The sequence below is a fragment of the Canis aureus genome, chromosome 11, assembly GCF_053574225.1.
Source record: "Canis aureus isolate CA01 chromosome 11, VMU_Caureus_v.1.0, whole genome shotgun sequence".
In the NCBI taxonomy this organism is placed as follows: Eukaryota; Metazoa; Chordata; class Mammalia; order Carnivora; family Canidae; genus Canis; species Canis aureus.
In genome coordinates, this window is record NC_135621.1 from 4,608,584 (window position 1) to 4,634,539 (window position 25,956).

The 25,956-nt window shown below is 38.8% G+C and overlaps 1 long non-coding RNA gene across 1 annotated transcript in view; it reads left to right on the forward strand.

Moving 5' to 3' along the window:
- The window catches only part of LOC144323297 (uncharacterized), a 59,653-nt gene extending 38,576 nt beyond the window's left edge, over positions 1-21,077 (forward strand). The window contains exons 2-4 of the long non-coding RNA XR_013388711.1: positions 1,072-1,180; positions 16,475-16,655; positions 20,726-21,077. This is a non-coding gene — a long non-coding RNA (uncharacterized LOC144323297). The remainder of the gene's footprint in view (positions 1-1,071; positions 1,181-16,474; positions 16,656-20,725) is intronic.
- The last annotated feature ends 4,879 nt before the right edge of the window (positions 21,078-25,956 follow it).

Genomic DNA, 25,956 nt, shown 5'->3' on the forward strand with positions numbered 1-25,956 from the left:
GTGATTGCACTGGTCACACAGCCATGAAGCCTTGCCTGGTTGGGAACTCTTATCCACCTTCCCTCTCATTGTAATGGATGAAGGAGCTTGTGACATTTCTCTATGAATGAAGAGTGTTAGAGTAAATGCTTCCAGCCTCTCCATCTATATTTGGGCTTTGTCTTCTCTGGGAAGGCGAGAATAGGAAAACTGGTTAGTAAGAGTGTATATCCCTGGACCATACTCATCAATGGGAGGGGGGGTGGTTGATGGGTTGAAGGCAACCACTCTTGCCTCTTCATTGACCTTTTGGATTGTTTCTGCTCAGGCTCAGGGAAGTCACCTTTCACTTCCAGTTTTCAGGCAGTGAACCAGATTTTTCCTCATTGTGTCAACATTTCCAGCCTATAATTTGGGCCCTACATCCCCAATTAAATTACTCCACCTTTGTCCTCAGGTTCAAGCCCTGTTTGTCAGCACAGTTTACTCAACAAGCCTGTATATTGATAGCTGTTGAGAACCTGCTTAGCCCCCAAGTAAAGTTAACACTCTGATCTCCATGTGGCTTTTACTTGTGGATATTTTCTATTAATATTAGAATATTCAAGCTTGTAATATGTTACTTTCAATCTAGACCTCAATAATGAAGTATCATCCTGAAACACGGTCACATGGTTCCCCAACAGCCGTGGGCTATTTTTTCCCCCTACTATTATTCTCTTTTAATAGACTGGAATTTGAAAAAACAAAAAACAAAAAACAAAACAACCAGAACATGTCTGCCCACACTTATGGTTTTAAGCCTCCCTATCTCTGACTGACAGGAAAAACAATTTTGGCAGGGGTGAGCATCATTTGACTCCTTTGTTTGTGACAACCTCAGGGAAGGAAAAACATGACTGATAATAAGAGGTGATTGCATTAGGGCCAGGCCAGCTGACAGTCTCAGTCAAGCAATGACTTTGGTCTTTTTTGACCAGTAATATTCTCTGAGTAATCAGGAAGGACAACACCAGAAGTTTGTATTTTTAGAAAGTAAAGAAATTTTCTCTTTGTCATTCCCTAAAACTCCATTGTATTCCTTCTATTTAGATTGAGGAACTTTCAAGAATCTACACTGTGAAATGTGTGTATTTACCTGCAGGATATTGTCGAGATGGTGGCTCATTATATTACAGACAGTCTATTTATGTGGGTGCAGGTGAGTGATTTCTTTCTCATATTAGAATGAGAATAATTGTGCTTCTTATAAACATCACATTTACTTTTATGTTATGGACACTGATCTCTGCATTGGCCACAAGAAAGCAAAGCTCCAGAATCCGTATACCCCCTCTCACAAGCATAAGGTTCCTACACTGCAAAACCTAATTTAATTCTGACTTTATCTTACTTTTTCTCCTCATTTCCACTCCCCTTTCTCATCTTTAGCTTCTGGTTTTAGATTTTATGCATTTGTTGTTGCATTTCAACATGTCACTTTAAGTCCTTTCTAGAATAAGGAAAGGTATGTATAAATACACAGAAAACGTATTATGGAAACATAGCACAAGATCATTTGATCTTGACACATGGAATTAAGCCACAGGAATTTGAAATCATGTGGCTATGAGATGCGGCCCTGGAAATTTAAATTTTTAATCCCAAGTTCCATCACTTGTCATTTATGTGGCCTTGTAAATGTCTCATAAATAGAGATTTCTGCTCTGAAAAAAATTTAGGAATCTGACCTGATGTTCAGAGGTAATGTGGGGACTAATTTGTTCATGTGCAGTATAAATTTTAAAGCTTAGTTTCATGGAAAGGAAATTAGTATTGTTAAGTATGTCTTTGGGAGACGCGCAGGCTGGAGCTCCATGCAAAGTCCACAAGTTGAATATTAACTCTGCCCCAGTAAGGGTCCCTTAACTCTAATACACATCATTCACCACCAGCAAAAGCGTGTTACAGTTCCTAGTAACATCAGGACTGGGGCTTTTCTGATCTAATTAAAAATTTACAATGACTTTCAGTAAAGTATTTCCTTCTTAATTTTTATCTCGACTTCAAAAGTATTATTTAACAACATAACAATGCACCCGTTGATTCTAACCATCTTAGTTAAATATACAGAGGATTTCACCAACATTTTGTCTGAAACCACTTCTTTTTCGATTAGCTGTCAACAAGAGACCATCTCTGTTCCTAGTGAAACTAAGTCATTATCATTGATGCTTCAGCTTTTCTTTCATCTTATGGGCTCCAGGGCATTAGGATAATGATTCCGCTTCTCCTTCCCGAAGAGTAGTGATGTCCACTCTGTTTCACTTAACGTTTAAATTTTTGATGGCATAAATTGTTTAACCTGTTCAAATCCTTGTAGCTTCGTACAGCAGGGGTAAGTCAGGCCCATGTAAAATGTAACATGCAGAACCAAAACATTAGATGTCATACGTGTGGTAGGTTATTTCCCTTAGTGGAATCAATACCCATTTCCTCATACTAATTTACTGTGTTTTATGTAAGTTCCTGCAAGGTGGATTAAGGATCGGATCTTCTCATTTATCAGACCCACCAAGGGGCTTAGGTGGGGACAGGAAGTCCCAGAACAGTCAAGGAAGGTAACTCCATTTTGCTTGCATGTGCAGGAAATCAGCCAAGTGAAGACAGCCTCATGGGCAGCATCTGGTTTTCTGGGACAGTGCCCTGCAAACAGTGGTCTTTTAACATATAGGTTTTATAATATTTAGTAAACTAGGAATACCAAATATATATATATATATATATATATATATATATACTCATTTTTTCAATCAAAAGATATTCAGTACTCCACTGGTAAATACAGCATTTTGTCTTTAGTTTTGTAAGGACTGAAATAAACTTCCATAAATAATTATCCTACTTAATTATTTGTTAAATTTAAACAGTGACTAAAAATTCTTTTGGTATTGAATCTCACGATATACTCTGGTGTGATGCTTAATTTGGATTAGATATAGCTGATTTATTTTAGCCATCCTCCCTTAATAATCTCAATTAATATGTGTTTCAATGAGTTTAAAGATACAAGTAATAGGAGGCAATTTACCATGTTGGAGTTCAAAGCTGTGTTGGTTTGGGGGAAAGTTTCTTCGTTCTTACTTCATCTTTCTTATCCATAAAACGTAGATAATTATCCTTATATTCCAAAGCTGTAGCAAAGCTTAAAGAAGATACTGTACGTATAGAGCATAATATTTGACATATTACATGGACTCAATAAGAGGTGACTATTATTGATTATCTTAGTTTAGTAAAGAAACAATGTTATAGGGGCACCTCGGTGGCTCAGTCAGTTAAACGTCCGACTCTTGGTTTCAGCTCAAGTCATGATCTCGTGGGTCGTGGGACTGAGCCCAGAGTCAGGCTAGTCGCTCAAGTGGAGAGTCTACTTGGGATTTTCTCCCTCTCTTCCTGCTCCTCCTCCTGCTTTCTTGCTCTCTCAAATAAATAAATCTTTAAGAAAAAGAAACAGTTATTTAATGATATAGTAATTAATCTCTGTTTTGAATTCTACATGCCATTTAAATGTTATGGTTACTGTTTAAATATTATTATGGAAATGTATGATGGTTACTGTAATTGGGATATAGCAGTTATAATCAAAGTTCCTGCTCTTCAGGAGTTAATCAGAATTACCATCAATGATGAAGTGACTATCTTGTTTCTTGTTTCCTGTGTACACCAGTGACAGTTTCTATATAGTATATGTAAATATATGGAATTTCTAGGTCACAGGGTACATATGTATGTCTAGCTCTAGTAAGCACTACCAAAATGTTTTGAAAGCATCTATTCTGTTTTATACTCCTACTAGCAGTGTGTGAGAATTTCAGCTGCATTGTATCTTTGCTAACACTTAATCTTGTAAGACTTTTAAATTTTAGCCATTCTAGTGTGCAATGGTATGTTATTGGGGTTTTCTTTTTTTTTGTCTCTCAAAACAGTATCTTTTATGTAACAAGAGTTCTTAATTTTAATGAAGATCAAGTTATTAGTCTTTTATTATATGGCAAGTATTTGTTTTCAGAGGGATCCATATAATCTGCCTAAATCATGGTCATGAAAATATTATTTTTATATATTATTGCCTCTCCCAAATGTATTCTTTTATCCTTTACATTTAGATCTATAATTCATATGGAATGGTACAGGTGTCAGATGAGGGGTCAAGATTCACATTTTCCTCACATGGGTGTAAAATTGACCCAGCATCAGTTTACTTAAATATCTATTCTTTAAAAAAAAAAATCTATTCTTTCCCCACTGATGTGCATTGCTACATTTCTTATAAATGTCTATTTATATACTGGTCTACCTCTAGACTCTCTCTTTCGGTTTATGTATTTATCTTTCTACAGACTGTCCTATACTGTCTTAATTATTATAGCTTTTTTAAAATTTATTTTTTTAAGATTTATTTATTTGTTTATTCATGGAGACAGAGAGAGAGAGAGGGGCAGAGACACAGGCAGAGGGAGAAGCAAGCTCCATGCTGGGAGCCTGATGCGGGATTCCATGCCAGGTCTCCAGGATCATGCCCTGGACCGAAGGTGGCCCCAAACTGCTGAACCACCCGGGCTGCCCAATTATTATAGCTTTATAATAAGTCATGATATTGGGGAATATAACCTTCTAAAAAGGAAGATTGTTTTGAATATTTCTGGCCTTTGGCTTTTCCAAGTAAATTCTAAAATCAACTTCCACAAAAATATCTGCTGAAATTTTGGTTTGAATTGTATGAATTCTGTATATAAGTTTGAAGAGAATTGACATTATGACAATATTAAATATTCAAATCCATGAACATGATATATTCCTCTATTTTGTCTTTTATAGTTTTCCTAACAGCATTTTATGGTTATTTGTATAAAGGTCTTGTGCATTACATTTACTAACTTTTATTCATAAATATTTGATATTACTTTAAGTAATATTTTAAAATGGCATTGTATGTTTATTTGTTGCTTGTATTTAGAAATAAAATTGATTTTTATATATTAATTGAATTTCCAGTGACCTTAGTAAATTCATTTTTTAAATCTAATAATTTATCTGAAGATCTTTTGAATTTTCTATGTATACAATCATTTTATCTGTAAGATGGCAGTTATATTTCTTCCTTTTCAGTTCCTAACCCTTCTTTTTCCCTGTCCTAATGCCTAATGCCTCCTTTCAATGCTCAATAGAAGTGGGGATAGCAGACAACTTTGTTTCATTCTTACGCCAAGTTTCTATGTGTCACTGTTAAATATATTTACCGTATGCCTTTTGTAGCTACTCTTTATTAAATTATGGATATTCTTTTTGACTCTTAATTTGCCAAGAGCTTTTATCATGAATAGATATTAAATTTGTCAAACGCTTTCTCTTCATATGTGAAGACAATCATACAATTTTTCTCCTATAGCCAGTCTGTTAATGTGTTGAATTACATTGATTGACTGCCTAAAGTACAACATAACCTCTTATGCTTGGAGCAAATCCAACTTGATCATGATGTATTATCATTTTTATTACTATATTCATTTTGCTAACATTTTGTCTGGGATTTTTACATTTTTGTTGATGAGTGAAACTACGCTCTGGCTTGCTTTCTTATACATCCTTGTCAGGTTTTGTTGTCACAGTCCTTCCAAATTCAAAGTAGGAGTTGGAAAGTATTCTCTTTTCTTATGATCTAGAAAAATTAGTGAAGATTGGTGTTATTTTTCTTTTAATGCTTGGGAAAATTTGTTGGTCCCTCCTTTGTTGGGGCTTCCTTTGGAGTATATCATTTTTAGAATGTATTTTCTTATTTGTTTTTATTTTTTACATAGATTAATTAACAATTTAAAAAAGCAGAGGATTTATAAACATAGCAGGTGCTCAAAATTAAGGTAAAAATGAGTGGAGATATTTCTAGAACTTTCTTGTGAATATATTTACTTATTCATGTATTTAAGATATTCAATCTAAATTTGAGCATTCACTGTATATGAAGGCTCTAAAGAATCACTGATTATTTTTGATCAAAGATATGAAGTTATCAAAGTGATATTTTATGTAGATTGATTTGGTGGTGATGTGCCTGCCAAATTGGATAAGGCAGAAATGAAAGTTAGGGGGATAGGAGGGGGACCGTTGCAATAATCCAGACATAAAGTACAAAGAACTTGAGTTTAGATAACAATTATAGAAAATTAGGCAGAGGGGGTTGGTAAAAGAAGAAGCAATCGGATTTGTTGGCTGATTGAAAGTCAGGGGTAAGAAAGAACAGCTTTCAACTGGACAAGAAGTCTTGAGTCTGGTGATAAGAACAAAGCAAGTTAAACGGAGTCTCCAAGATATGAGAGAAAGCAAGCTCTTTAATGGGAACATGAAGTTCTTTATTCCCATAAAGTGGATGATATTTATCGAACTCCAATCTCTGAATTTTCTTTGCTGTTTATTTTTATTTCAGGGCTTTGGTATCAGGCCTGGAATTTCAGTCTTAGGATCTGGGTCACTGTGATGTACAGCAGGAAGACTTTTAGCCGAAAGCAGGTGGACAAGACTGAATTAGAATACGACTATCCTTTTAACTGTCATCTTCCCTACTCTGATGGTATTTAATTCGGAGCCTCCCAGGCAGAAATCATTAATAGCTTTTCTTTCTTATGTGTCTATAAAAAGGGGAAAGAGGGGATCCCTGGGTGGCGCAGCGGTTTGGCGCCTGCCTTTGGCCCAGGGCGCGATGCTGGAGACCCGGGATCGATTCCCACGTCGGGCTCCCGGTGCATGGAGCCTGCTTCTCCCTCTGCCTATGTCTCTGCCTCTGCCTCACTCTCTCTCTGTGTGTGACTATCATAAATAAATAAATAAAAAAAATTTAAAAAAAAAGGGGAAAGAAACCTGATAAAAATTTAAAATTGTGGTGGGTTAAATATTGTAACCAAGTTTGGAGTTGACAATTAAAATTCACATACCAGAACAAACATCAAAATGTAATTGGATGGGCAGCCCGGGTGGCTCAGCAGTTTAGCGCTGCCTTCAGCCTAGGGCCTAATCCTGGAGACCTGGGATGGAGTCCCAAGTCAGGCTCCCTGCATGGAGCTTGCTTCTCCCTCTGCCTGTGTCTCTGCCTCTCTCTCTCTCGCTCTCTGTGTCTCTCATGAATAAATAAAATCTTGAAAAAAAAAACACCAAAATGTAGTTGGAAATGGGGGTGATTACATTGAAAAGAAATCTATTCATCTGGAACATAGTATTATCATGAGAAAAAATAATTATGAGTAGTTGATTTAGGCTACATTCAGTATCTAAATTTGTTTACCCGAGGCCTAAATATTGACCAATTATAAACATGTCAGTATTTTGTATTGTTCACTGTATAATACATTTTGATAAACTAAAGGAGTAGTGTATCATTGCATTCTATACCCTGTCTTTTTGAGAAGGTGATACCAATATGCAAAGAGAAATTGGTCTATGGATGTTATTTTGCCACCTGTACAATAATAAACATTTTTTGGCTCTCTGGCCCACAGATTTACAGGTGGTGAACCCTTCCATTATCCTTGTTCTAAATGATGGCTAGTCTCCCTTTAGTGATGGGATTTAGATTTTTCAACCTAGAAGACACCATAAGTGTCTGCCCTACTCCACAAGAAGTTTTCATGAATTCACTTTAGTGAAAAATAATAAAAGTTTCTGTTTATCCAATGCTTACTACCTTCCTTTTTTTTTTTTTTTTTTTTTTTTTTGCTTACTACCTTCCTAGTGCCCTACCCAGGCATTTCATTTAGTCCTCAAAGACATCTGATTTTTCAGGTGAGGAAGCTGAGACTTGGCAGGCCCCCATTGCTTGCTCATGATCCTAGTGTTGGAATGCACAAAGGAAGGATGTAATTAGAATCTTCTCGACTCTGAGCTTGCCTGCCTACTATTGCTATTTACATCCCATCCCATCCTTTTGTATGGTCCATTTGTTAAAATTAACATTTATTTTTCTCATCGTTATAGTAAGGTTGTAGGCTTCCTGAGAGCAGGACAATGGCTTATTCATCTATGTAAAGTAGAGGTGTCAGTAAAGACTATTAGTTAATGTCCAATCTGTATGCCTTCTGTGACTTCAGAAATGTCTGACATATCTAGAGGAATAGGGGAGTAGGCTATGACTTATGAGGGGGCTGTGTATGAGCTGAGGGGCCAAGAAGATTTGGGAAGGTTTTCTTCCTCTTAAGAAGGAAAGATGAAGGTTTGTAAACTCACTTGGCCCAAGAACATTAGCAGTGGAGAGACTATTTTGAATGTCAAGGACCGTGTTACTCAGATTGCTTCTCACTTAGCACTGCATAGTGTTGGCCATTTACCTCTTTCCAGAAGGTTCTGAGCAGAGTGTTGCAACAAGGTAGAGAGCTGAATTCTTCGAATGTCTGAGAAACATGAGGGTGTCAGGTTTGGTGATAGTGATAGTAGTAGTGGCAGTAGCACTTGTTAGTTTTCCTCCCTCATAAATGGGATTATCTTGTTTTAACAGAATTTAAGGTATGTAAATGTTTTTGTTTTACTGCTGAGTGAACTGAGGCTCAGAGAAGTTAAATCTCACAACCATCAATTGGCAGGTGAGGGAGGAGTTTTTTTCTCTCCCCTGGAGAGTGAAATGAAGGAGAAGCCACTTCTTGTGGATGGCAGTGGATGGCACAACTCCACTCTGGTACTTTCTCCGTTTTTAACCTGTGTTGGGAACAGCAAGGCTGCTTTCATGTGGTCAGGACTGATCACGGGATGGAGAAAGCTGCTGATGGTTAACAGGGAGTTGCATTTGGAAGCACAAGTGAAACAGCCCCTTGAACTCTCTTGAATTGTGAGGGATTTGAAAAGGGTCAGGGATTCCCAAATTCTGCAAATGGGTTAACTCTCAACAGATCTAGTTACTATGCATTATTGTATATTTACATTCGTGCCAGGGACCTAATCCAGTGTCTTACATACCAAAGATGAGTGCTCAGGAAATATTTTGTTGAATCAAAAGGCACTAGAAGGAGAATTTAGTTTTCATGATATAATCTGTGGCCCTGTCTATCAGTTACAGAATAAAAATAGAAGCCACTTTAGATATTTTAAGTACAGAGGCACTTAATATACAAAAGTAGAGGCTTGCAAAATTGTTGGAAGGACAAAGGAGTATGTTATAAACTGGCTTCCAGTTCTGATTCTGAGCACCAAGCAGAACTGCCCCACTGTAGAAGTTCTAGAAGCTGCTACCTCTGAGGCCACACTAGAACCAGGTGGGATCAAGACCTTGGTGTAGCCATTTCTGTTTTCCTCCTTCAAGTGCCTCTTCTGCCCAGGGAGCTAAAGAATGACGTCATGTGACCCAGGGCTTAGGAAACCAAACTGGGAAGCCTTGCTGCTGCTATGATCTCCTATGATCTCCAACATGCTTTCTCAACAACCAGAAAACTGGAGAAGTGACACCAGAATGCTCTTACAGAACCATGCAGGCCAGCAGAAACAGACAAAAATGCAGAAGGATGGTCCTCTCCTCACTCCTGCTTGCAATCTCTTTGGGAATTCAACTTGAACTGCAAGGGAGTCTAGGGAATGTAGTTTTTATTTTCCCAAAATCTCCAAATAGCAGGAGGCACATATGGAGGTTGGGTGAACCAACTCACCTTGTGGCCAAAAAGCAAGCCACTCAATTCTCAGGGTGAAATTTCTTCAACTAAAAATGAGAATAATAATAACAATACCTGTCACCAAAAGTTGTTGGGATAAAGCAAGGCAAGAAAATGATGCATCATTTACGAAATACTAAGTTAAACTTGGCAGCACTTGCTCAGCTGTGATTTGCAAATCATTAATTCAACAAATATTTATGTTTCAAGCATGGTTCTAGGCACATGGGATGGATCACCTGACAAAATGGGCAAAGATCCTTGCCATGAAGAGCTCAACCTTTAATGGGGACAGAGAGTTAACAAAACTTAGCATTATCAAGTACATCACATAGCGTTTCGGACGGATAAAAGTTATGGGGATGAAGGGGAAGCGCACATATGGGGAAGGCCAGTAGTTGGGGAGGCTCCCTGGAAAGGTGGGATTTGAGCAAAGGCTTAGAGAAGTACAGAACTGAGGCAAATTAATGCTGAGAAACTTGAGGGGAGAATTCTAGCAGATGCACTGATGAGGCTGCATGCCTAGTATGTCAAAAGGAAAAAACAAAAAGCAGCAAGAAATCACTGGGCTACAGAGGAAAGTAGAAGTGATGGGGCCAGAGAGGTCTTGGGAGCTGGATGACATGGTCTGGGACTGCAGGGAGGTGTTACTCTGCGTGAGATGAAAAGCTTACAGAAAGTTCTGATCAGAGGGACAGGATCGTACATAGGTTTTCTTTTCTTTTCTTTCTTTCTTTTCTTTTTTTTCTACATAGGTTTTCAAGTATCACCCTGGGCTGCTGAGGTGAGAGCACACAGACACGCACCCTTATCCGCTGATATGTAACAACATACTCATCCCTGCATAATTTGTTCCACAAATACTTATTAAGAACCTACTGTGTGCCAGACATCCTACTGTGTGGAGGGGCACCAGGGTCGGCAAGAGCAATGCTGGCTCCTGCAGGGAGGTTAGTCTAGGACAGGGAAGCAGAGTCCTGAGGGTGTAACACAGAAGGCCTCGAGCCTGAGTGGGCTTTGAGGATGTGCAGGGAAAGGGGGAGAAAGGTGGGCACTGCTCGGGCAAGGTGCACAGGGGTAAGTCAAGTACAGCCATAAAGCTATTACAATTTTCTGGAAAAAAAAATCCCCTGTATATATATGATCGATAGGTTAATGAACACTGAAGCTGTTAAGCAACAGGTTGTGAAAAGTGTCAAATTTGAATAATCACTGATGTTCAACGGAGTGAACTGGAAAACTTAGGGACATCTCACATGGTTGTCGTCGGGCAATTACGGCACAGCATTAGGCACAGAGTAGAAATGAAGTATTATATCTGTTATCCCATCGGGTGGCACAGAGACATTTCCACAGCATCCACATCTGCCAGTAATATCATTCAGGTGGGCTCTGCAATTACCTAATTGTGTGATTTCTACTCTTTCAGTAATCCTATCTTGTGAGATTTTATCATCCACGTTCACCCGGTCTGGGCCACTGAGATCATTCTCATGTCTCGACGCGCAGACTTGGGGCACAGCAGACTCTCAACACCCTCCTCCTGCTGTGGGAGTTGCTTCTAGACCTGTCCTTTTAATCTCTCTTCTGTAAAACCTTTATTTTTAGTCGTAAGAATAAAGAGCTTCATTAGCTTTTTTTTTTTTTTTAGATTTTGTATCCAATCACCCTCTTTCTGCAGACAACTTAATTTAGGACATCTAGATATAAATAGCTCTTTAGGTGTAAAGGAGATATTAGATGACTACAAAACATCACATGTCGAATGACTGGGGTTCTGGGTGTTTCAAAGTTGGCCTCATTTCCTAATGTGAGCTCCTCTGATCAGGTCAGAGGAGGTCAGGCACAAGCTTTATTGCTGAGGGAGGTGTAAGAATTGTTTACGCAATTGATCACCTCTGGGCCTAAATAAATCAATAAATACGTGGAAGAGTCTAGCATTGCCCTGTTGATGTATAGTTCCTGTTGACACACACACACACATTCTTATATATATCCAGGCTGGGGTTAGGGTGAGGCAAGGGAAGTGCCTAGGGGTGCAAAATTTAAGGTGGCACTTCCCCTCCAGCTGGTGTGAGTGGGGTGGCTCTTCTGAAGGCCTCTGGGCAACCCTGTATGTGCGGTGCCTTCTTAAGTCCTGTACTCAGGTGCCTTGCTTGCCTTACCCTAGTCTTGTCTTTTGAATTCCAACTAATCATGTTGGGTCAAAGATAGGAGACCTTAATACTTTTGTGTACACGCCTCGGTCTAGGAAGCAAGTTCTGGGCTGGATTCTCCAATATGCCCCGTAAACATTTACATACTTATTTTCCATTAAAGGCCCTGCTCATGGGTTTCCTCCTGAGGACCCACTCCCCCTCTGCCGACCTCACAGCACTTGGCACAGACACCTGATTGTTTGATGCCTGCCTCTCTCCAAATTTCAAAATCTTCGCAGAAAGGGATGATGTCATATTTGCGTTTGTGTCCCTAGCACCTAGCGCTGGGCCCTCCACATAGCAGGACCTCCATGAATGTTTGGTGAATAAGTGAAAAAGGACTGCAATCAAAAAACACTGTTTAAGTGTAGAAGCTGTCATTTTGAACTCAGCCACATTTAAAAAAGCGGATCTCCTCCCAGATGCAAATGAATCCTGATTGTGTTCCACATAGGGATGATTTGCCATTATCATCTGTTGACTGTGTAAGTGAAAGAAAGTATTAAAAAAAAAAAAAAGATCTCTAGAAAAGAGATACCTAAAATGTCAGGCACATTATTATCCAAGGCTTAGCCAGCTGCCAGCTAATTACCTTAGCCACAGGTTCTAAGGTAAACACAGATGCAGCAGAAGTAATTACCACCAGAAACTGCTGCAGCCGGGAAGGCAACCTGGGGTGGCTCTCTTTGTAGAGAACCACTGGCAGGCTGGAGAAGGCCCAGAGATGGGTGGAGCAGGGAGGGACCCAGACGTCTTGATGGGAGGCTGGGAGGGGGAACGATTCAAGAAAGAAGAATTGTTTGATGGTAAAAAAGTGATGGGAGGGCTCTAGAGCTTCCCAGCCGCATTTGAAGGACTGCCATGTGAAAGGGGGTTTAGGGTTGTTCTGGGTTATCCCAGAGACCACTACTTGCAGTTATAAAACAAAACCAAAAACCACTGGCAAAACAAACTAACATTTACTCAACATCAGCCTGTTGTCTGGATAATCACACATTTCTTGTACTAGCCCCTGCCCAGCTCTGGCACCTATGCCTGATTGCACAAAAGAGGAGACCAAGGGTAGAGGGAGCATATTATTTGTGCAAGGCCATGCAGGGACTGAATGCAGATTCACATTATTCGTTGGCCAAGCCTGTGCTCCATTCTCTATGTTAGTTGGACATCACTGTCCGCGTGACAGGACTGCCCACGAGGAAATGGAGCTCTCAGTTCACGCTTGCATCAGTGGAGTAACTTATAGATTATGTGGCACTTCTGTACATGTTAAGACAAATCTCTGAAACAGGTATAAAAAGGGAGCTAGATCCTACTGCAAGGACTGACCACTTCGGAGTCAAACAGCCAGGTGTCAGTGGAGCTGGAACTCTGGCTTTAAGTGAAGGGCACTTTCCAGAAGGGACTTTTAGGACATGTTGGAGAGGCTATTTCTTTACCAAGAGGGAGTCTCGATTTGGAGGTAAGCAAACAACCCCAAGTGGCTATGATCCTCAATTGCTTATACTTAACTCCCCTTTTTATAACACTCACGACAAAAAGGAAATAAAGGAAGAGTTATTTTAGTGCAGTATAATAGTGTTGAGTATAGGTAGGCTTCCAGATGGAATCTTGTATGGGCAGTAGCAGTGGGTCTATAAAAAGGATAGAGAGCACAGGCAATATAAATTTGTCTAAAATAGTAAACAACACAAAGCTAAGAACAAGTTATGTGAAAAATTTTGTGAAATATGATTCCCTGCAAAATGGAATGTGAAACAAAGCTAAATGCTAGGGCATAGTTTTCAATAAATTTTGGAGACCATGAGGGTTTTATGGTAAAAGGAATATTAGCTAATATAAATGGATTTTTAGTTAATGGGCATTGTCAGTCAGATATAGGTATATATTCTCTTCATTCTAGAGATATTTTCTATTGCTTTTAAGTTTTGCAAATAAAATTTAGTGGAATTTTTTTTTTTTTGGTGATGTTTTGGTAAGAGGTTAGGCTTATTAGAAATGTAGATTTCAAAACATCTAAAAGATGTCAAGAGGAAGATTGGCTATTGAAGTAATGTCCCTCTGGGCAGCACTGACTTTTTGAGATCAAAACCATCCAGATTAGGCCCACAGGTTTACTGTCTAGAAATGTGCAGGTTGGTTACCCTGGAGGTGGCTGGGCTCTGGAGGACTGATGCACAAGCACTGAAAATGTGAGACTAATTGGTAAGCTTCTTTACTATGATGGAGAAAAGCAGAATGGAATATTTATGCAAATGGTTAATGAATTTCGATCTCAGTAAAGGAGTCAACCTACGGATCAAAATTGCACCCTGAAGACTGTTCAGAATGACTGAAGAAACAGATTGGGGCTCTCACTGATCATAATTTGTAATTATACATTTTATTGTGTGATTACCAGTTTATTTTTTGCCCTCTTTTTTAGATTATATTACTTGCCAGAGTCTGTCCAATGTCTAGCACATGGACTGACATGTTGTAGGAATTTGCTAAACATTCTTTCAAGTGAATGAATGGTGTCTTTAAACAATAATGCCATGTACGTAATCACCCACCCTGGAGACTAGATTTCTCTTGAGCACTGGTCACCATGCTGTCTACTGTGGGCAATATAGGAAACAGACATATATACTCTTTTTTTTTTACTACAATCACCTTTACCTCCTATCTAGCAAATTATTATTATATAACTATTATAATAAAATTGGGTAAATTACAACTGTTTTCACATCATTTACTTCCCAGGTCTCTGGGATTCCTGAGGGTAGGAGCTATATGTTCATTATCTTCATGTTCTGTCCCCTGGTGCTCAGCAACAGTGCCAGACACATGAAGGATATTTGTTGAGTGAGTAAATGATTACCTTACTGAGAATATACCTAGTTCAGGGACAGAAAAAAATGACGCTGTCACTCTTGCCTCTTGTGTCATGGCAAATGTCTCTTTCACATTGAGGTTAGAAAGGATCATGGCCTCCTTCCTCACCAAAGCTCCAGGCAGTGTAAGCAATTTACTGGAGTTGATAAGTTGGAATCTGTTTCCTATCCCTGTCTTACTATCTTAGCTGGGCCCTGGGGGTCACCCAGTTAGGGGTGTTATACTGGTTAGGATTCAACAATAAACATTTATCTACTATTTATTAGTCATTGTGCTGCATGTTAGGGGTGTGAAAATGTATAAGATAAGAATATATTCATCTTTATTTTTTAAAAGACTTATTTATTTACTTATTTTAAGAAGGCAGTGGGGGTGAGGGGAAGGGGCTGGGGGGGGGGAGAGAAAGAGAGAGAGAGAGAGAGAGAGAGAGAGAGAGAGAGAATCTCCAGCAACTCCTTGCTGAGTGCAGAGCTGAATACAGGGCTCATTTCCATGGCCCTGAGATCATGATCTGAGCTGAAATCAAGAGTTGGACACTCAACCGACTAAGCCATCCAGGTGCCCCTATGTTTCCATCTTTAAAAAAGCTTATTCCACAGTGAAGAAGAAAGATCCCCAAACTCAAAATAATAGTGTAGTATGATATTTGCTAATTTAGAAGCACATATAGAAGATATAGGAACCTAGGAAGGGTGAAATATGTTATCTCAGGGAAAGTGTGTGTGTGTGTGTATGTGTGTGTATGTGTGTGTGTTGGGCAGGCACACGGGGGAAGTTCAAGGAAATATGTGGAAGGAAGTGACAATTGAACTGTCTTTGAAAAATGAGATAAATTACATGGGGAATGTTATTTCAGACAGGAAAGAGTAGGAATAAAGGCATCTAAATATGAATGCACGTCCCCGCCATAATACATGCATTAGCACTGTGGCATGTTTGTAGGGTGATAGTGTTTGGGCCAAATAAATGGATCCGTTCATGTTGAAATTTTAGCCTCTGGAGAAGATAATTTGAGTAGATTCCCTTCTTGGTGTTTCTGAGCTCATACCAATGAACTCATCTACCCAGTCAGCCGGCCCCGCCTGTAAGCCTTGCCAGAAGTAGCTTTAGGGTGTTTTTATGTTATGAGGAAGAAAGATGTTTGCACACTATATGGCAAACCATAATTTTGCACAGCCAATTAAAAAACTGCAATCCAATAAAATAAATAGTTCAAACAATCTGCTGTTTGACGTCATGTAAATCAGACGCCCAATTACAGATTCCTCCTTCCCATCTGTGGTTTTGGTGTTTCCAGGACCTCGGCTTACACATCCAGGTCCGGTTCCCTGATGCCCCACACACTCTGATCACACTCCCCACCTTCCCAAAGTTCTGGGGTCAAGAACAGTAAAGGTAAAAAGTAAATAGGAGGGAAAGGGTAGCTTTTAAGATTAGGGTAGTTTAATTAAATACCTAAAGAAGTTCTGGAGGTCCCTTTAAATTTAACAGATTTGGAAGTGAGCTCCTTTTCTTCCAAATCAAACCTGTTCCTCCTTCAATCCTGTCTGTTCTGCTCAATCTCTCCTCCACACTGGAAACCTCAGGGATTCCTTTCACTTTTTCTCCTTCTATCTCATATCTATGTACCTAATTAATTGTTAGTTCTAAGTCCAAAATGTACCCCAGTTCTAACCTTTCTTCTACACCTCTCATTACTGTCTTATTAACCCCTCATCTTCTTCTTCTTATTTTTTTAAATCTCGGTTACCATTACCACAGATCTCTAATTGATCTACGAGTCCCTGGAAAATCTCAAGCTCCAACTGTTTGAGTAATGATCCAATAAAGTCTAATAAGCCATCCCCATAGACGATCAAGTTCAAACAATGACATACATGGATCACAAGCTCCCTGAGGGCAGGACCTGTAACTGTCTTGATCATCTGGCACAGTGTGCGCGGTAGGTATTTTTCATAATATTTTTTTAAAGATTTTTTTTTATTTATTCATGAGAGACACAGAGAGAGAGGCAGAGACACAGGCAGAGGGAGAAGCAGGCTCCCTGCAGGGAGCCCGACGTGGGACTCAATCGCAGGTCTCCAGGATCACACCCCTGGGCCGAAGGTGGTGCTAAACCACTGAGCCACCAGGGCTGCCCTCATAATATTTTTGAATGAATGAATCAGCACAAAATTCTTCACAATCTAGTCTGAATATATCCTGTCAGAATCATTACTCTCACGACTGCCTATCATATATACCAAACTCTAGCCATGTTAAATTTCTCTAAAGATGATATGCCCTTCCACAGTCCCATGTCTTCTCTTTGGCTCGGTTTCCCTTTGTTTCTTCTCCTTCTAGAAACTGGCACTCCTTTAGACAAAATACAAGTCTCTAAATAAAGTAAAACGATAAGCCAGCCCACTGTATTACTGCCTTATGGTTGTCTCTCATTCACACAAACGTAATCTATTCTAATAAAAGGTTTACATATTTGCTCTCCACACCGGCTTTTACTCTCTCACTTTCTTCTTTCTATTTCACACTGTTTATAAATATTTTGTGTAGATGAAGAGTGTAAGAAAGTTGTTCATCTAACAAGTTCTAGAGGAGACAAATAACCCAGCAAAGACAGGTTAGAGAAAATAATTCGACCAAACTCAGTCATTATGTGTCTATATAGTTCTAGAGCTGAGCAAATCTGAATAAACTATCCAAAAAGACCCCTCTAATATTAGCTACCAAATAGTAATGGGTAGAGGGTGCAGCCTCTCCCCTGGTCCCACCCTGTATATCTTTGCCATCCTTTTCACTCTTGTATTTTCTAGGAGAAATCATTACTGTTAATACTCCTAAACCTGAGTTATCAGTAATTCTCACTTACTTTTCTCCCACTTTTTCTCTTTCTCAAATATTTGAAACAGAGCAGTCAACTGTTAATGATGAAAAATAAATACTGAATGCTATATTAGGAAGTGCAATGAACAAATACATATATAGAAGGTAAAACCATCCAACCATCTATATGCCAACTCTATTATAGACCATAGAAAATGTGAGAAAAAATATATTGCAGTGGGCATTTGGGGAACATTGAAATTCTAAAGGATGCAGAAATGTACATTCAAGTAGAAGATAATAAACCTAGCTGGCTGGGCAGATATGAGCAAACCTTAAGCCAAACTTTATTGAAAGAGGGCAGTGACACTACATATATATGTCTACCCTGCCCATAGGATAGTCAAAGGAAAAATAGAAAAAAGAGGAGACTCAATGATTTTGTGTCCCTGTATTTAGGAATGTATTTAGAAGCCATGAGAGTGGTATGGCCATGTCTCTTCTTTGTTAGTTCCTTTTTCTATAACCCCTTGCAACTTGTCTGTTGTACCTCTATGTTCCTTTGCAGCTGTGGTTAGTTCCAGATAAAGCTCTTCCCCAAAGCAGAGAGTAAGATCCTAGGAGGCTAGAACCATTGACAGAAGGAAATAAATACAATGCGACGTAATTTTACTGAGGGCTTCCTGTGTGCCACCATTGGGTTAGGTATCAAAAGCATGATAAAGGAAAAAGAAACAATTGAAGGAATGTGCAGTTGAAATAACTGGAAGCTGATAAAAACAATACTGTATTTTATTTTAAGGAGCTACCTTATAAGTACAGTTGAAGAGAAGGGAGGGGCTAGTGCCAACAGAAAGAGTAGGAAAAAATATCAGGAAAGAGGTGAAAATAGAAAGTAGCTAGAAAAAAAAATCTAGAGTTGCACAGATAGTAAAAGATCAGTAAAGTGAATCAATGTAGAATGAATGGATCAGTAAAAAAAATTAGAAATGAGTTGATATAAAAGGGAGTATGATTTTTAATCTTGGAGGAATAGGTATAGATAATGTTTAATTATTTTTTATAGTAGGGAGTTTATTTAGAAGAACTAATTGTGCTTTCAACTTATGCTTGAACTCTGTAAATAAAAGAATGAAAGTACTAACCATCTTCATATTTTCTCATAAAACTATTACATTGCAACTGAAAAAAGGGAATGAGATTAAAATGGGTTCTAACACAACTGTCAAGCTTCTGCTATTGTAGTAGAGCAATTTTTTTCAACAAAATATTGAAAACAATTCTATCACTTGTGCTCAGAGTGAAATTCACATGGGAAAAAGAATGTTTTACAGATATTAAAATTATATTATTTCCACAGATACACACGTAAATCTATTTTGGCCCCCTAAATACATGATCTATAAATTATAAATATAATATACTGTAAATGGATGATAATTTGTAGACAAAAAGTCTTAGGATAATGGCAATTTAGACTTCACATGGGTGACCTATCCATTGTTATATAACAAATTACCCCCAGACTCAGTGGCTGAAAACAACACATTTTTATTATCTCACAGTTTCTGTGGTTCAAACGTGTGGGAGAAGCTTAGCTGGTTGATTCTGACTCAGGGTCTTTCCTGTTATAGTCAGTTGCAAAAATAGCCTCAGCAGGGATTGCAGTCATCTGAAGGCTTGGCCAGAGCTGGGGGACCTATGTCTACTATGATGAACCCTCACATGGCTGTTGACAGGGGCCCTCAGCTCATTGCTGGTTGTTGGGAGGAAGCTTCAGTTCCTCACTACGCAGACCTCTCCATGGTGCTGCTTCTGAGCCCCCATGATATTATGGCTGGCTTTTTCCAGAGACAGCAATCCAAGGCAGAGGAAGGTGGAAGCCACACTATCTTTTCTGACCTAATCTCGGAAGCTGTATACCACCAATTCTGCTGTATACTATTTGTTAGAAGTGAGTCACTGGATGTAGCCCACACTCAAGGGGAGGGGGATTAAACTCTACCTCTTGAAGGGGGAAGTAGGAAAGAGTTTGTGGATATACTTTAAAACTACCCCTACATGATCTTAAATATATGTCCATTTGTATGGATTTACTTAATAAATGGATGACAAACTTGTTTTATTTCCATTGGTATCGAATGCTCATGGAATACCGAACAAAATGGATCATTACATTTGTGTGATTGAAGAAAGGTCCTCCCCAGTGTCTCATATCCTTTAGAAAACAAGTTACAATACCCAAAATTTTCACTATATGTTGGCCTAAGTGATTTAATTGTCTAAATAAACATTAAATTTAATTAGACTTTAAGGTTTATTGTATTACTTATCTCTGTGAGTTTTGCTCTTGCATTTTAGAGAATATGATAACTTCAATATCGAGATCGAAACATTGGAAGAGCCAATAAATGTCACTGAGGATCTTGTTAAATGTAAAGCAACTTCTTCACTGAACTGATAACCTTTTAATAGGTAAACAAAAGCATACTGCTTTTGATATGCTTTGATAATAAGTGCAGTATTTTTTGAATATCTGAATTGCTTTTCTTTTAACTTTCAAATGTGAGAATTAACTCTTAACAGAAATGTGAATTAAAAGAGTACAGTCATCAGGTTAGGTGAAATGATACTTAATTTTATGTGTCCAATCTGATGGGACCTATTACAGAAGGCCTATTTGAAGAAAAAAGATGACCTTCCCCTGAATAAGAGAGAATTCCTCCTTAACGGACTGCCCTCAAATTCGTACATTGGTTTTTTTTCCTGCCTTAGAATTGAACTGAAACATAGGATCTCCTGGGTCTCAAGCCCAGTAGCCCATGATGTAGACTGGAACCAGAGCAGTGGCTCTCCTGGATCTCCAGCTGGCTGACCCATTTTGTAGATCTTGGAATTTGTCAGCTTCCATAATCACATGAGTTAATTCCTTTTAATAAATCTCTTTTTTTTTCCCCTCTTTCTCTTCATCTCCATCTTTCTCTTTCTGTTGGTTTTGTTTCCTTGGAGAATTCTGACTAATCCAGGTGATATTAAAATAAAAAATTCTGTCTCCAGTTAAAGCCTCCGGGAGTCTCAAGACACATGTGGTCTAGTTGGCCCTTGCTCTAATTCAGACAAGTTTGCACCTGTCTCTTCATCTCTTTGTGAATAAAATTTTGGACTTCTGCTGACCTCTACGTTTCCTTCCAGCTCTGAAAATGACATGCCAGTGACATGCCATGACTCTGAAATGACGTCCTCCCTGGGTCTGGATATCACTGTTCAGCTTCACCCAGGGAAGATGACCTTGTTGTAGAGGATCTAGTGCTCTCCATTTGGTGCTTATTCAAGAGGTGAATGAAAAAGGAATTATTTTAAAAAGTGAGCAAGACATTCGTGGTCCTTCAATTAATATGTGTGACAGCTCTATGAAAGGATAAGCCTCAGAGTGCCCAGTCTCTCTAATTCATGCTCAGGGGATTTGTTCTTATAAGTCCTATTAAGTAGGTAAATCCCCTGCATATCTGAGAAAGCACAGACTAACAAACATCAATTTACTTGTTGCTGGTTGCATGCTATATCCTTGGCAGGTACCTATGTAATTCTTCTGGAAAATATACTTGTTGAAACTCAGATTTATATGCTGTCTTTCATTTGTTGGTTTATGTAAACTGCACACAATAGTTTATTTAGAAAATAGATTGTTAAGATACAAGCACAAGTTTGAAACATTTCTAGCATGACCCCCCAAATTATAAAGTATAGTTCTTTGTTCAGCCCTCTATGTTAGGGTTATTACACTTCTACCAGATTTAAACATTCATGAAGAGAAGAATTACAGGCAATTAAATGGAATTAGGGTCACATCTCACTATTAGAGAGGCACAGCACATGAAATTTGGGGTCATGAAGACCGGAGTTTAAATCTCAGGTAGCTAAGCTGCAAGACCATTGGCTTAAGACTTAATGGCCCTTCAAGCTTCAGCTTCCTCAGCTGTTAAAAAAAAAGGAAGAGTGTGGAAGGGTGTTGGGGTGGTGCCATTGGTTAAATGTCCTACTATTGGCTTCAGCTCAGGTCATGATCTCAGGGTCATGAGATCAAGTCCCGGGTCAGGCTCCACCCTCAAGTATGGAGTCTGCTTGAGATTCTCTCACCTTCTCCCTATGCTCCTCCTGCTTGTTCTCTCTCTCTCTAAAATAAATGAATAAATATTTCTTTTTTTAAAGGAAGAGTGTGGACAGGACAATAAGACGTTCCTTGTAGGTGAGTTGTAAGAGCACAGAGCATAGTAATTACTCAATAAATGGTAGCTTCTTATGATAACAAAGCAGCATTTTGAAGGAGAATAAATCAGCCCCACATGCTCTTAAGAGTTAAATGAAAAATTTTGTCTGCTTTTTAGCTTTATTTTAACTATCACATGTGTGCCTTTTATTAATTTTGAGAGGAGTCTCTCATGAAGACATAGCTGTGCATGCTGGGAGTTTTTATTTACAATTACCAAAGGTGCCCCAGTCTTTTGATGGGCTGGGGCTATCTGTTCAAAGTGAAACAAGCACATGTGGCAGGAAAAGAGGCAAAGTTGCATCCCTTCCTTTTTTTTTCTGAAGGGCAGCCCAGGGATTTCCTGAAAAGAGATAGTGGCAGGACATGTGAAGAGTTCTCAGGTAAGATGTTGTGCCCTATGCATAGATCCCACCTGCTAAGACCAAAGCCAGGGGAAAGGTCTTTCAGAGTGGAGTTTACCATCACTCTGCAAACTCTCTCCTTGGAGGCAGCAGAAACTGCTCTCTATTACTTTATGTGCCCTGTTTCTCTTCTAGTACCACGTCTAAGGCCTAATGCTTTAGAACTAATAAGCATGTCCCATTGTATGGGTGTTCTTGATCCCAAAGCATTTAATCTAAGAACACTCAATTTTAGAACGAAAGCCACAACTTTGTTTTATAGCTTCTAGGCATTGCAAATTTCACTTTTCTTTAAGCCCTAAACTAATCTGCAAAATGTTTGTTGAAATCTTATGTACACAAGTTTATTGATACCTGGAAGAGTTAATTTCCTTGACCATTGATCCCTGCAGGCTCCCTTTCACATGGGCCCAAGAGTAGGCTGAGATGCTGCTTGTCTAGCATATAGAACGTGAAAGAAAATTGAAAAGAAGCCCTGTTGTTTTCCCCACCAACCTGAACTGTGGCTGCCATATAAAACCTGCTGAGGCATATATTTTACTCATCTTAATAAGCACATTATAAAATGGTACCGAATGTCTTCCTCTAGGAGACAAAGAATGCTCAGGGTATTAAAAACATCAAAAGCAAAAAAAAAAGTTAAGTAGTTGCAACAGGTACAGATCTAAGGCAAAGAACTACATCTAGCTGTGGATCTCAGATCAAATATGCCTGCTTTTTCCTTTCGCCCTTTGGGGTCGTTCCTCTGATAAATAATTCACAGACTGCAGTGCAAAGTAGTTTGCATACTGACAAGATTAAAAAGAATGCTTTGTCTGGGTTAAATTTACAATCTGAAACCTTCCTTTAAAATGTCAAGAAGGTAATTAATTTAAGAAGGTTTGCCAAGCAGAGTCTCCGACCCTGTCAGAAAAATTTCATTTCCTGAGGGTGAAGGGGATGTTGCATTTATCTTTCCCAAATGCCTGTTTTGGTTTCCATTTTAAGACCATTTTCTCCCTTCCTAATATTCTTTTTATAGCCCTTTTCTTTTTAAGCAAAAAATAAGCCAGGATTCTATCCTCTTGGATTTTTGGAAGATTATCTAAGAGAGTGTGCAAATTACTTCTGATTGGGGACTGGAGTACAGGTCAGACCTTTTGACACAAACAGAAGAGAACATTTTTCCACAGAGAGCACTCTCCCCTGCCCGAACATTCAGACAAGCCTTTTGAGTAGCAGCGGGAAATGCATAAATTCAACAGCATGAAAATTCGCTTTTGGCATAGCAAAACATCCTGTCCCACATATGCTCGGTAGTGTGCATTCTTATGAATGAATGCCTATGACAATCAGTGGGGTTTTTCACAGCAGCTCTTCAAGCCATGTTTACTGGTGTAAAATTTTATTAGCAATTGTGGCCCTTTAGCTAATCCCTAGAGGCATCACAGAAGAGATGAAACAGTGCATTGCTGTTTTGGAAACCAAATTCAAATTCTGTGATACAGGTGCACACACACGTACACACAACACACGTACACACATCTGGCAGAAACAGAAAACTATTAATTACCCACTAGAACTATGGTACTTCCCCTTAAAAGTCGGGTTTGCCAGAGTAGCAAAGCTAAATAGATGTCATATTATTAATGTTAAGCAGGAAAAAATAATTTTGTCTCTAATTTACTTCAAGAAACAAAGGTCAGCTGAATTGTGTTATAACACTAAGCGAGAAGAAAGCCCCAAATAAGTGAAATTCTAGGCAAGAATATCATGATTCTAATGCAAATCTAAATCAGAAATGTGTTCAATAGCGATGCGCTTGGACACTGAGCTGTCCTCCTTAGTCATAGCTGTTGAACATGGTGAATGAAGGGTTTGGTTGCTACAGTTCAGCTTTCTGAGATTTTCCTTCCACATCTTGTGTCATCTTGGTGGGGTCAGGATGTGCTATATCGGTTTGACAGCCGTGTTTTCTGAGGCTTTAGAAAAACAGCCACTGGACAAATCATTTTGCAAATCCCTCACTCACTACCATCACAGCTTGGAAGAGGGGTGTCTCATTTAGGGCGCATGTTGGGTTCCACCTGTCATGGAGTCAATGCTATGAACATATCGATACTCAATAGTAGTCTCTAATCCTTTCACTTGGGGACTTAATTGTCCTTTTATTTATTTATTTTTAAATATTTTATTTATTTATGACAGATACAGAGAGAGAGAGAGAGAGAGAGAGAGAGAGGCAGAGGCAGAGACACAGGCAGAGGGAGAAGCAGGCTCCATGCACCCGGAGCCCGATGTGGGATTCGATCCTGGGTCTCCAGGATCACGCCCTGGGCCAAGGGCAGGCGCCAAACCGCTGCGCCACCCAGGGATCCCTAATTGTCTTTTTAGAAAATTGTTTTAATTGCCTTCAAATCTTTTAAGAGGTTGTGATGGTATGAATTAAAAACAAAGAAGGTATGGCCTCGTATGAATTAGGATAAAAGCAAATAATCTCACAGCTAAAAATGCAATTTGAGTTGAGAAAACCTACATCTTTTATTACTCCAGTAGATTATTTTTAGAAATTCTATGCCCTCATCCCAGTCTTTTCAAAGAAAGGGATGGAGAAGTTCTCCAGAAATCAGTTTTGGAGGAATGCTTACTCTGGAGATGATAGTGTTGGACATAGGAAGAAATGTGTTGGGGAGACGTGTAAATTTGGTCCATAAGAAGGTTGGTCAAAGTGTCTTGAGTTTTAGGCAATTAAAGGCTGTATGTACTTAGTCAATAGAGTCTAGAACAGCATTGGTTAGATCCTTGGGTTTCAACAAGCTTGGCCTTTGAGCTCCATTGTTAGTGGAACCTCTCAGACACTGGAACCACCTCTCGAGGAAATAGAAAAATGTTCTCACTACATACACTGTGATTTCCCCTACCCTTCTCACTTGCAGAACTTCTCAGTCAGTACAATTCCTTCATTCTGCAGTAAGATACAAACTCAGTTGGCATCCCATTGAAGCACATAGTGGTTCAACCCAGCCAAATTTCTGGGCCAGTTACCTCTTGAGACCAACTAGTCATTGAATAGTTTTGTAGGACATTACTGATGAGACACATGTGAGATTTAGCAGAAGCAGGAAGGAGAATTATATGTATAGGGGATATCTGGACTCTGAGAAAATTTACCATTAAGCCTATTGAATTATCTATAAAATATCTGAACAAGAGAAAACATACTCAGAAAAAAATAAAATACTCGGTTTCAACAATCTCACTTTATGGGAATCTCTGGCAATGATTTTGTAATACTATCCAGAGGGAGAATAAAAAGGTAATTGGAACATTTGTCCAGCATGTTTAATCAAAATATTTTAAAATTAATATTTAATTAAATTAATTTAAATTAATTGGGATTTATAAGCCATGAAACTTCATTGACAGTCTCACTGTTTGTGGAACTGTCAAAAGTGTGTTTTAAAACTATAGGAATTATAAGAAATTCTATTCCGTGCAATGCCGAAGGGAAAAAGTAAAAAAAAAAAATGTTTTTCTAATTGTATTCACTAAATTATATTTCCTAACAGACAAGAACTTCCATTTTGATTAGACATCAATGAGAATCAAACTCTGCTTATAATTTAACCTGTTTTATGGTTGGAGGAATTTTCCACAGATTAGCTTCTGGTTTTGTACATTTTTACCCTTATGTCTTCCTCATTATGCACATATTTCTAGGGGCAGGTATGATAGGACTCATTCATATTAAGGTATGTCCTGTGTTCCAGCAC